Genomic DNA, 10935 nt, shown 5'->3' on the forward strand with positions numbered 1-10935 from the left:
TAGTCATTTAAATCTCTTTGTAGTTATACATCTCTTTGGAGTCATTTTGCGTCTCTTTGCAGTTGTTTTGCATCTCTTTGTAGTTTGATTGACTTTCCAACAAGAAATGTTAAAAATCACTTCAAACAGAGGCTCCGGCTCAAGGGTCCCCTGACTCTTTGGGCCCCTGGGCCTTTGCATGGTAGGCCCATTCAGTAATCCATTCAGGCATTCTGTATGTAAAGCGTCTTGCTGGATATTTATAATTTCATTCATGCAGTTGGTATGGAAAGTTGAAAATATACGGAGGGAGGCAGCTGGTCAGATTATTACTGATATGACCACTTTTGCTCTGCATTGCAAGGGGAAAACATTTTTTATAGACTGATCTGACAAGAATCTCTCTAACAATGTTAACGCAACTCATTAACAGGTTTCATAGTTTGGTAGTTTTTTATTTTATTTTACTGGTGAAGCAAAACAAACAACAGGTCATTTAACAGAGATAGACATGACGTGATACAAATAATACAACAACAACATACAGCATTCGGTGTGCGTTGGAGTTCATACTGTGCTAGCATTTGTGTAGAGATGTGGTGTGTGTGGATTAAGAGACAGGATGGTTATTTGATAATAATAATAATAATAATTCTGAGAAAAACGGAGGGAAAAAAAGAGAAAACTGGGAAAGAAAAATAAGAAAGAATTCCCAAATAAAATCAATAAAAAGCTGACAGATGTTTGGTAGACGGGTATATAATGGGGGCGAGGTGAGGAGAAGGTGGGATGGCATAGGGGCTTGAGTTCCTGGGAGGGGTGACCGTCAGGATTCAGCGCCGTCCCCCAGTCAGAGAAGACATAGTGAGAGAAGACATGAGACCACTCTGGGCAGACAGAGGGGAGGACAGTTGTGTTTTATATTATTCAGTTGGGGGCTGCACCCTGTATCCCATGCTGAACAGCCCCCTCAGACCCTTAGGGAGGGAGATTTTCCATTGTGGGTTTCAGAGTGTGGCAAGGCCTCATTTTTCCTGCTACCCTTGTGTTGGGGCCAACATAACCTCCACCACACTAGGTGACGGACACCAGCACTGTAGGCCACCCCACCCAGGATGCCAGTCGACTTCATCTGAGAAAGTACAAAATAGGGGCTATATTGCTGAGGGATGAGAAATTAGAAACTAAAATGAAATAAATAAAATGAAGCAGCGAGGAAAGGAATAATAGAAAGCAAAAGAAGAAAACAAAGCAATTATATTTTAAAATATAATAGTAATAGTAAGAATTATCAATCAATTGTAATACAAATAAAATGGTGTCAAGTTAACCTAAATATATAAATCAAAGGGGGATATCGCTATTGTGTAATGTGTTTGAGGATTAACGTGTGCATGTGACAGAAGCAATAATAAGAATAATAATACAATAATAGAAATAACAATGATAATAATAACAAATGCAGAATGCAAAGTGGAGAGTATTAAAGACGGGAGAAGTGATGCAAGTAATAACAACGATTGCAAATGATGAATGAAGTAAATTTAGTTATGCCCAAAGTAATGAATATGCACATAGATGCTCAAGGACAACAATATCTACTGTGCGGCAACAAAAAGGACAATGCTAATGACGGAGAAAGTAGATGTGTTGTTGTCGTGGTCAACAGTAACAACAACAACTACAAAATAATAATAATAGTAAAAATAGTAATAGAAAAAATAAAGAAAAGAAAAAATAAAACAGAAAAATCTGTTTTCCAGTATTTGAGATATTTTAATGATTAAATCAGTAATAATAATAATAATTATTATTATTATTATTATTAGTACCACCACCACCAACAATAATAACAACATTAACAATAACATTAATAGCAACCATTACAATAATAATAATTATTATTATCACCACCATCACTATTTGATTGGAAGGTCAACTTGTGTGATATCTCTGAGCAGACAGAGTAATGGGGATGATGGGATTCTGCAGCCTAAGTTAGATGAGAGTTTCTTAGTCACCACTACCCAAAAGGAGTGAACTGGTTGGCGAGTCCACGTGGCATGAAAGTAATTGTAAGTGCTTGTACACCCAATAATGTATTAAAACCTAATAATGTAATAACTTGACCAATAATCTAATAAGATGTTCTGACTGATATTGTAGTAACATTGTACCAATAATGTAATACCTTTCAGGTGGGACATTTTTCTTTTCAAAACTGATGGGCTGAATCTGATTGGGCTATTATTCTAATAACTACTGGAATATTAGGGTGCGTGTAAACGCAGCTACTTGGAAATGAACCCCCCCATACCCATGCTGATTGGTCGTTGTGCAAGGATCGTAAATTTGACCAGAGTGGATCTTAGATAAGACACCATCAGAAGATGACAAAAGCTGCAGAAGATGGCTAATGTTACACAAACGAGCGATGAAGGAAAAAAATGTCGATTCATTCTCCATGAAATGTTCTTTTTCATCTGGGTCAACAGTGATTCTTATTGAATGTGTCCTTTGCCTCACCTGATCTTCAAATCTTTGCATTCAAAAAGGGTTTCAAATCAAATTTGAAATAAAAGTTGACCTTAATACTTAAGTACATTTAAAATGAGAAACTTTTTTACTTTTACTCAATTGCACCCCCACAGATTATGATGGGGGGATCCAATCACAGATTTTCTAGTTTTAAAGGGGGGCCTGGGCAAATAAAATTGGGGAACCACTGCTTTAACTTAGGTATAATTTCTTGGTACTTTTTGTAACCCTGGTGATTTATTTCCTGATAAGGTAAATTTAGCATTACTTTGCGTTGAGAATGGTACTGTCAAATTTCTGTGAGTGCACAGCCTAATTGTTTTGGCAAGCGTGGGAAAATAACACCATACGAATGAGTTAGATCCTTTGTTCTATATTGTTTTCCAGTTTTTGTTGCAGTTTTTTCTTTAATGGTGAATATGATATGATTTTTCTTCTGATTACTGTTTTGCCTTTCCCATAACAATAATGGCAACATTAAGTCCTTCATCTCCTCCATTTTTAAAAGTATTAAAGTCAGGGTTTTTGAAGTAGTGATGTATTAAATTGCCATCTCATAGGGGGTCTGACAGTGGACTGAATATTTATAGTAAAAGAAATGGGAGCTTGATCGCTGACCGTGATTGAATGAATTGTGGTTTCTATTATATTTGGGGAGAGTGAATCGTTGACCAGGAAAAGGTCAATTTGAGCGGAAGACTGATGGAGGCGGGAGAAGTAAGAATATTCTCCAGCTATTGCCAAGTCCATAATCATTCATTTGTTAGATTATTTGAGTGGAGTGCCAGTTCCTCGAGTTATCAGAAGTACTTGAGCAGTCAATTGGGGGGTCGATAACAGTATTAAAGCCTCCAGCAATTATGATATTTTCCTACACAGGTTTCATAATTTATTATGATATTTATGATCGTATGAGTTTTTTCTTTGAGAAATGTACCACAGTTATATTAATCAGGCAAACAAGACACATTTAATTTCTCTCCGTGTAGCCTGTTTAACCTTTAGTTGCTGCAGCCTTTACGTTAATCTTTTATTAGGCTATTTCATGGTTTTGTTTGGACGCGCTCTTCTCTGTAAACAGGATATGACCACCACTTCTGTGACTAAAATGACCTTCCAGCTTTTGAAAAGCAAGAGTGCCAGTGCTGTTTTCTCCTCTCAAAAAATATGTTGTCCTGACTCTTACCCTGAAATTACCTCTGCAGCGACCAGTGGGTCGGTGAAGGCACTGCTGTAGACTTGCAAAGTGAGCTGGCTGTTGTTCTGCTTCAGTGTAACCAGACTGGGCATAGAAGTGTAACCAGATAAATAACCAAATCCAGATTTGGTGCTTAATGAGGTGTGATGTAGCACTGCGTCGAGACTGTGGACATGAATTGGGTCTGCGGGTGAAATAAAATAAACAGACCATGCTTGAGTACTGTGATAACATGATCTTCTATTACATTAGAGCAGTCCAAATGGAACTGGCTTATACAAAAGTGTTCATGGTGAATTGTCCGGTTATTACTTTAACATGATCTTCCCAAAGATCTCATTTTAGCACTATAATTGATAAAAGTTTCAGGGGTTCTCATTGTGGAAGTTGGGGGGTGGAGGGTAGCTACACGCTGAATTAACCCCTAAAGCAAACTCTGTATGGCAAGATGACACATATTTGTAGTACAGCAGAAGGGATGTTGAACAATTGCAAATTGCTTAAATATCTTATTGCACAATGTAGTTCCTCTGGGAGCTTGTAAAACTACTGAACAGAGAGAAACTTCTAACTGCATTACAGAAATACTGTGCCTTGGGTCTCTATTCATCAGCTTAGTTGAAAATGTACACCGCCTGCTCTTGTTAATAGTGTGGAAAATATTTAGTTTATATTTGACATGTACGGCTTTAAATCATGAAGATTTTGATAAAAAATGTATATAATTGACCATTTGTAAAACCGCTTAGCCCACTTAGCCCTTTTAGAATGGAATAACCAGTGTGTTTATCTGCTGTAACTTTAGCTGTAATCGTTAGCATGCCTGGCTAACTGGCTTATTACCTACTACAGTTGTAACCAACCTTTAAGCCAAGGAGCACATTAACTAACTAAATGAGTTTGTGGAGTTGCATAAAAAATCAAAGCCCTAACACATTTGCTCTCCAGTATTTCCTCACAGCTAGTCCCGGACGCTATCAGAGTTTAGACAACCCAGCCTCACCAATCTGTGTACAAATAACACGGCTTTACACTTTCAAATTGCGTGCAAATGATAAGCCAAAGTCCAATTTTGCGTGCATGTGATATGCCAATCCTTCCCATTGACTTCTGTGGAGAGCAGATGCGTCCAAATACCACACATCGGCTTGAACGGCCATGACGGCACGCGGCGAGGCAACATGAGCATGCACATGAGCTAGCGCCTGCGCTAGCCCCTGCAGTGCAGGACCTCTGGTAAATGGGGCATTTAAACAGTGATTATTTAGTCAATAAGTAAACACAATACAGAAAAATAGTTTTGATGACATGACATGAGTGTTGACATAAGCTAACTGTTTCGCAAATGCATTCTTTACCGATCTTTTGCGGTGCTAGCTTGAAGTACAGTTACTGCAAAAAGGTGAGCCTGTATCGCAGCTAAGCGGTTAGCATTAAAGTTACTAATTAGCATTTTTTTACGTTTTTGCTTTGAGGTTATCAGTGATGTAAGGTTGATGTTATTACAAAAATTGTTGTGACATTTAGCCTGACATCTTTGGAAACCTTGGGATCTTGACTAGAATGTAAAATAAAGTTCAGTGGGTTTGAACAAAGCCTGGCTGAATTTGATCCCGCATGAGGAACAATAGGGTAAGTTAGAAGTTGAACTGGCCTGCTCCTCTTGTAGCACACCTGTCACCTGTGAGTGTAAGCTAGAAGCTTACAATTACATTTATATTAATGCAAAAGACGAACAATGCTAAATTATTAGAAATACCTTAGCTTGTTGGTGATATCAGGGCTGTGGTGAGTAATGACGTAGTCTAACATGAACATTCATTGCTGTCCTCAACCTTGAAAAATAAAACCCAAAGGTGCAGGTCAGTCTGTCTGTCTGCATAATACCTCTTTACTTGACTTTTTTCGTCTCCCTTTACAGCTCCAGAGAACAGAGATTCGTTAGGACAAAGAGGAACTTTTGAGGAGGGAATGACACATGTTGGTTCACCCTTAATATCAAGAGCTGCATCAGCTACTGGTTTGGAAACCTGTGTCACAGATTTAAGGTTTACTTTAGTGCTGCACTAACAATCAATATGTCAAATAAATACATCATTCTGCTGTACTGCTGGTACAATTACAAAATGGACATGGAGTGTTTTTGTTAAAATTCAGTTTAATTGTTATAATAATATTATTTCATTATTTTTGTTTCCTCCCGTTCAGAACCGGATTGGAAACTACAAAAGGCCCTTTAAAGCTTCTTCAGAGCCCTCGGCCCTTAAAACCGAAGCTTCACACACGAGAGCTGTCCCTATACAATCTTTTTTTGTAGGGACATTCTCAGAAACAAAGGTGAGAGACAATACTTAATAGATGCTTTTAGTTGTTATACTAAATGGATTGTTGTTGCTGTACATAGTGGCCCTGGTTACATTAGGGGTTTACAAGAGTCGTGAAACAGATTTTCAGGATAGCATTTGGCGAGTACGCTGATGTTGCATTCATCAGTGTAAGACTGCTGTGTTTGTTGAAAAGAATCAGGTCATTTACTTTACACGTTATGTTGTTTTTACAGAGTTGTTACAGAGAAATTGGTTTCCCAACGCAAGTGCGAACCAGTTTGTTGGACAGATTGTCTTTGTATGAATGTAGTTAAAAACAAGTGCAGACTCTAAAGTGTTAGTTACGCAGTAAAGTTTTCTGTGCATCTTTTTTTTTTTTACTCAGGCACAATGAACGATAGTAAGGGCAGGTGGTTCACATTAGGGCAAGACCAGAAGCAGAAATACTTTCAAGAGGCAGCAGCACTGAGGGCTCAAGGGCAGGCAGATGAGGGACCTCAGAAATTAAAAAGCGTCAGAAGCATCTGAAGTTAGAGGTTTGGAAAGAAGCTCCATTAGTGGTGTCATTATGGTGATATTGTGACGTGAGCAGAACATTGTGACAGACAAGTGGAGTGTTTGTATTTAGATTCTTCAATCATTTCAAATGAATTCATCCCAAATAAATATTCCAGCTGATTTGTTTAACGTCGGGTATACTACATTAAGCCGTCCGCTTGATTTGCATACTTAAAGCATGTAATCCAAATGTATGTAATGAGCAGTTATTAAACACGAGAAGGCAAGCGTAATCGTAACAACATCTACCCTACATGAAAGAATATGCTCAGTAAGAGACCACATGTAGTCTGTAAAAAAATTTAAATAAAGTAGTTGGGTCAAGGCTATCGGCTTCAGATATTCTTCACAAGAGAGTGTCAAAGGCTTATACCACCCCTCTCAAACTAAATTTCTACTGTATGGGCTAGTCTGTTCAGATCAAGGTGGTCAGTTGATGCATTAGTAGTCAGATATGGCTATGAGTCCAATTATTAGTGGAATATGAGCCTCCATGTAAACACAGCTAATGGTTAGTTAATGTAATCTCCCTCAGCACTTATTTCTTACAATATTTGTGAAAATCCACACAAATGGACTCCATCTCGTAATAGTGCAAAGACACATAATACAGTTTTATGAAATGAATAGTTGTTGTCTGTTGTTACATTTGCTGTCAGCTCCTCAGCAGCAACACCCAGTACCAAATATCAAGTCAATGTACTGTTTAAAAAAGTTTAGGATCAAATATATAGTAATGATATTTCACTTTTTTAGACCAATGAAAAGAAATGGCTTAGACTTTTGATAACCAAATATGTCTCCATGAATCAGTGGCATTATTATCGAATTAATGAATAATTTATCTAATGTGCCCATCAACCTTTCACATTATGACACCTTAACAAAATGACATGTTTATAGGCTGTACGCTGGCTATCAACAAGAGGGGAAAGTCATCATTGTCAAACTGTGTAAAGTTGTGTAACGTGTGCATGTGTGTGCCCGTGTCTTTCAGAGGAGGCCGGAGGTCCTGGAAGGCTCCTCTTCCAGTCCCTGGTGAATCAAAAGCATAACTATAAACAGTGGAAGTTTGTTTCTGCATTTGGCTCTTTGCAAAGTGGGAAAAACCAGGTAACTGAAACATAACTCAGGCCTACATGTGAGTCCGTGTATAGTGCTGGGCCATTGCAAACATCCAGTACAGCTTTATTGTATTTTGTTAAAGATTCTGTCTTTAACACTTTGAGAGGGATGTCACACTATTTCTCAGTTGGAGTTTTCATGATTATAGTGGAACACATGTTCTAAGGCACCTCTCCAGAAAATCCTGAAAGTGTTTAGTTGAATGTGACTAGTGACTGTGACGGCCCTTGGCAATGGTTTACATCTTTTTCATGCTCATCAAACTATTCAGTAATTCGATTATGTCTAACATTGCTGTGAATTACATTCCTTCATTGATACTGCTGTGTGATTTTTTTTTTCTCCAGCAATGCAGGAAGACCAATCATTTGTTATGCTCATAAGTGTTCCTTTTTTGCCTTAACATATCAATCAGATGCAGCACCAACCCCACTGACACGGCAGAGGACACAGACGCAGAAGGTATGCCCAGTTGTTTTTTATTTAATCTTATCTCTTAAATATTTAACATTACACTTAAGAAGTATCCTGTACCAGATATTTAACTGTGGTCATTCGACCTCATTACACAGCACATTTGACCACGGTACACAATGATGCGAATAATGGGACCAGTTCTTCACCTTTGTGTCATGGTTTAATGTCTTCAAATCCACAGACAATGCAGATGGCATCCAGACGAAGTCGGTGAAAGAGATATTAGAGGCCATGTGTGGAAATGGTGTTTCTTCTTGTAATCGTAATACATTTTGAATGTCTACAACTCAGTTTTTGGTATTGCTTAAAATCAAGCTGAAGTAAAACGTCTGTTCTGAGAAGTCTGCCATTGACATTTGACACAGAGCGAGAAGCTCACTCGTTTGAAAATTACAAATGATATCAAAGTGACATTAAACAGCTTTCATAAGCTTGGTATTCTGATCATTTTACACTTTGAATTGGCTGTTAAGATTTAGATGCCAGTAATGCTATTGTGTCTCTTTCTGATCAATCATTTACTATAACCATTGACAGTATAAATGCTGACAAATCTTAATTGTAATTAAGATTCAAAATTTGTATTAAGAAAGATGTTATTGTGTTTTGTTTTATTTATTTTAGGTGCACAGCAGATGGAAGAAGAGTCCTCAGAAACAGCCACTAATGTAGCCTTTGCGATGACTGCAGATGAAGGTATCTATCCAAACTGTGGTATTCCACATCAAATTACAGAGGCCCTGGCATGCACTGTCTCAGATCTTGTTGACATTGTATCAAAAGGTAGCAATTATTTATTTTTATTTAACCTTTATTTAACCAGGAAGTCCCACTGAAATGAATAAACTCTTTTTCAAGAGAGACCTGGCCAAGACTGGCAGCAGCACAGATAAAAACAAGTAGTTTCAGACACATGACAACACTACAATAAGAACAGATACGGGAACAGAAACATTTTAAAAAGGGAAAAAAATCCACTAGACAGTTGAGAAAGTTGCATTTAGCGAGATGAGCCGGTTAAATTTGAAGTCTTTCAGGAGCAGATTCCAGGCAGAAGGTGTAGAATACATAAACACCCTTTTTCCAAGCTCTGTACGCACATTTAGGACCAAAAACATAAAAACATCTTGAGAGCGCAAAGAGAATTGTCCACCAGTTTTCTTTGAAATATAAACACAGAGATAGGAGGGGAGCGTGCCAAGAACTGCTTTATAAATGAATGTGTACCATTGTACAAGCCTGCGGGTGGCTAGAGCAGGCCAACCTACCTGACTAAAATACACTTGCATCAATTTGAGAAGTTCAGCTCTGTCCATCTTGACAAATTACATTTGCTACTGTCCTGTGAAATATTCAGACTGCGGGGCTCAGAGGCTTAATGTGGGCCGTTTGGCTGTTTGCATGCCTTGTGCCTTAATCATTACGTGTGCCAAAGATCAGAGTCTTAGTCTGAAAATCATTGAGAGTTAAATGAACATCATAAATCAAAATGGCTGACCTTAACCCAGATTAATTCAATAATATATATGTAATATTAGTATTAAGGAAAACACTCATGATGTATATGAAAACTGCATTAAGAGGCTTGTGTGTCTCAGTTAATTGTTTTTCATGTAGTAACATGAAAGTAGTAAGGGATATGACATTTTACACAAATACACCCAATGTCACCTTTACATACAATGAACATTTTACTAAAAACAACATGCCAGGAACCCTTCTTTGACACGCTTGTATCTTCTGATGCAGCGTCAGCAAGATCTGAGATGGCTGGTGTCAGTTCTGGTCAATTGAGGTGCAATACCCTAATTTTCATTTGGCAACAGTTTAACTGAATAAGCTGCCTTTGATACATTGCTTTGAATATGTTGATGATTTCACCTAACTGGCTCCACCTCCCAAAATATTTTTGTTTTTCCTTTTGGTAGATCAAGGAAATTTGTGCTGTGTCTGCCGCATCCATTTTGACAAGAAGAAGAACGCTACAAAGAAGTGGCTTTCATGGTGCCAATCATGGTTACACACTGCCTGAAGCAACATGTGCCTTCACTGGCAGTGTCACAACACCCTGAAACATGTAACATTTACTGCATTGCAGGGTTTATGTTTTGAGTTGTTTGTTGTTTTTACTGTCAACTGTAAGAAGAAAACTAACATTTTAGTTCATCTTAATTAAGAAGCCTGATCTGATTTACCATGATTTGGGAGTTATTTAAGTTTATGCAATAAACTACACCTGGACCAGTGTTGAATTTCTTTTTGGGAAATCAGACGAGCCATTTAATGAGGATGGACTGCGACATCTCCACATGGGGCATCTGTTTTTGCCCGTAGAGAGTAATCTGTAGACTTTGTCACAACTACAACCTACATCTTACTACTGTTGTCTTAGTGGGTAATGTAAACAACAACATAACTTATTTTTCACACAGTCCCACTGTTCAGATTGTTAGAATTTCCTTGTTGGATTGTCACTGGTAGGTATTTGGCTAAGTGGCTATTGAAAAGATGTCAGAGCAGTAATGAAACTTAAGAAAACTTTGGCATACAGTTGAAGTATGACGGCAGGTACAGTACTACATCAGAAGTCCCTGTGTTACTATATAGTTTAATGTTATGTCCATCAGTTTTAATTATTTCTCATTGAATTCTGAGAAAAAAAAAGTTTTTTGTCCTATTCTTTCTTTTCCATTGGCCTGCGTCAAGTTTCTCTGAAAACAAAAAATGGTGGTC

At 37.8% G+C, this 10935-nt stretch overlaps 1 long non-coding RNA gene across 1 annotated transcript; it reads left to right on the forward strand.

Annotated features, from left to right (window-relative positions):
* The first annotated feature begins 5925 nt into the window (after window positions 1–5925).
* LOC122863307 lies at window positions 5926–10448 on the forward strand. The gene is made up of 5 exons (XR_006374982.1): window positions 5926–6052; window positions 7598–7713; window positions 8141–8187; window positions 8827–8898; window positions 10131–10448. It is a non-coding gene; the product is annotated as an uncharacterized LOC122863307 (long non-coding RNA).
* The last annotated feature ends 487 nt before the right edge of the window (window positions 10449–10935 follow it).

Source organism: Siniperca chuatsi, linkage group LG16 (assembly GCF_020085105.1).
Source record: "Siniperca chuatsi isolate FFG_IHB_CAS linkage group LG16, ASM2008510v1, whole genome shotgun sequence".
Classification (NCBI taxonomy): domain Eukaryota; kingdom Metazoa; phylum Chordata; class Actinopteri; order Centrarchiformes; family Sinipercidae; genus Siniperca; species Siniperca chuatsi.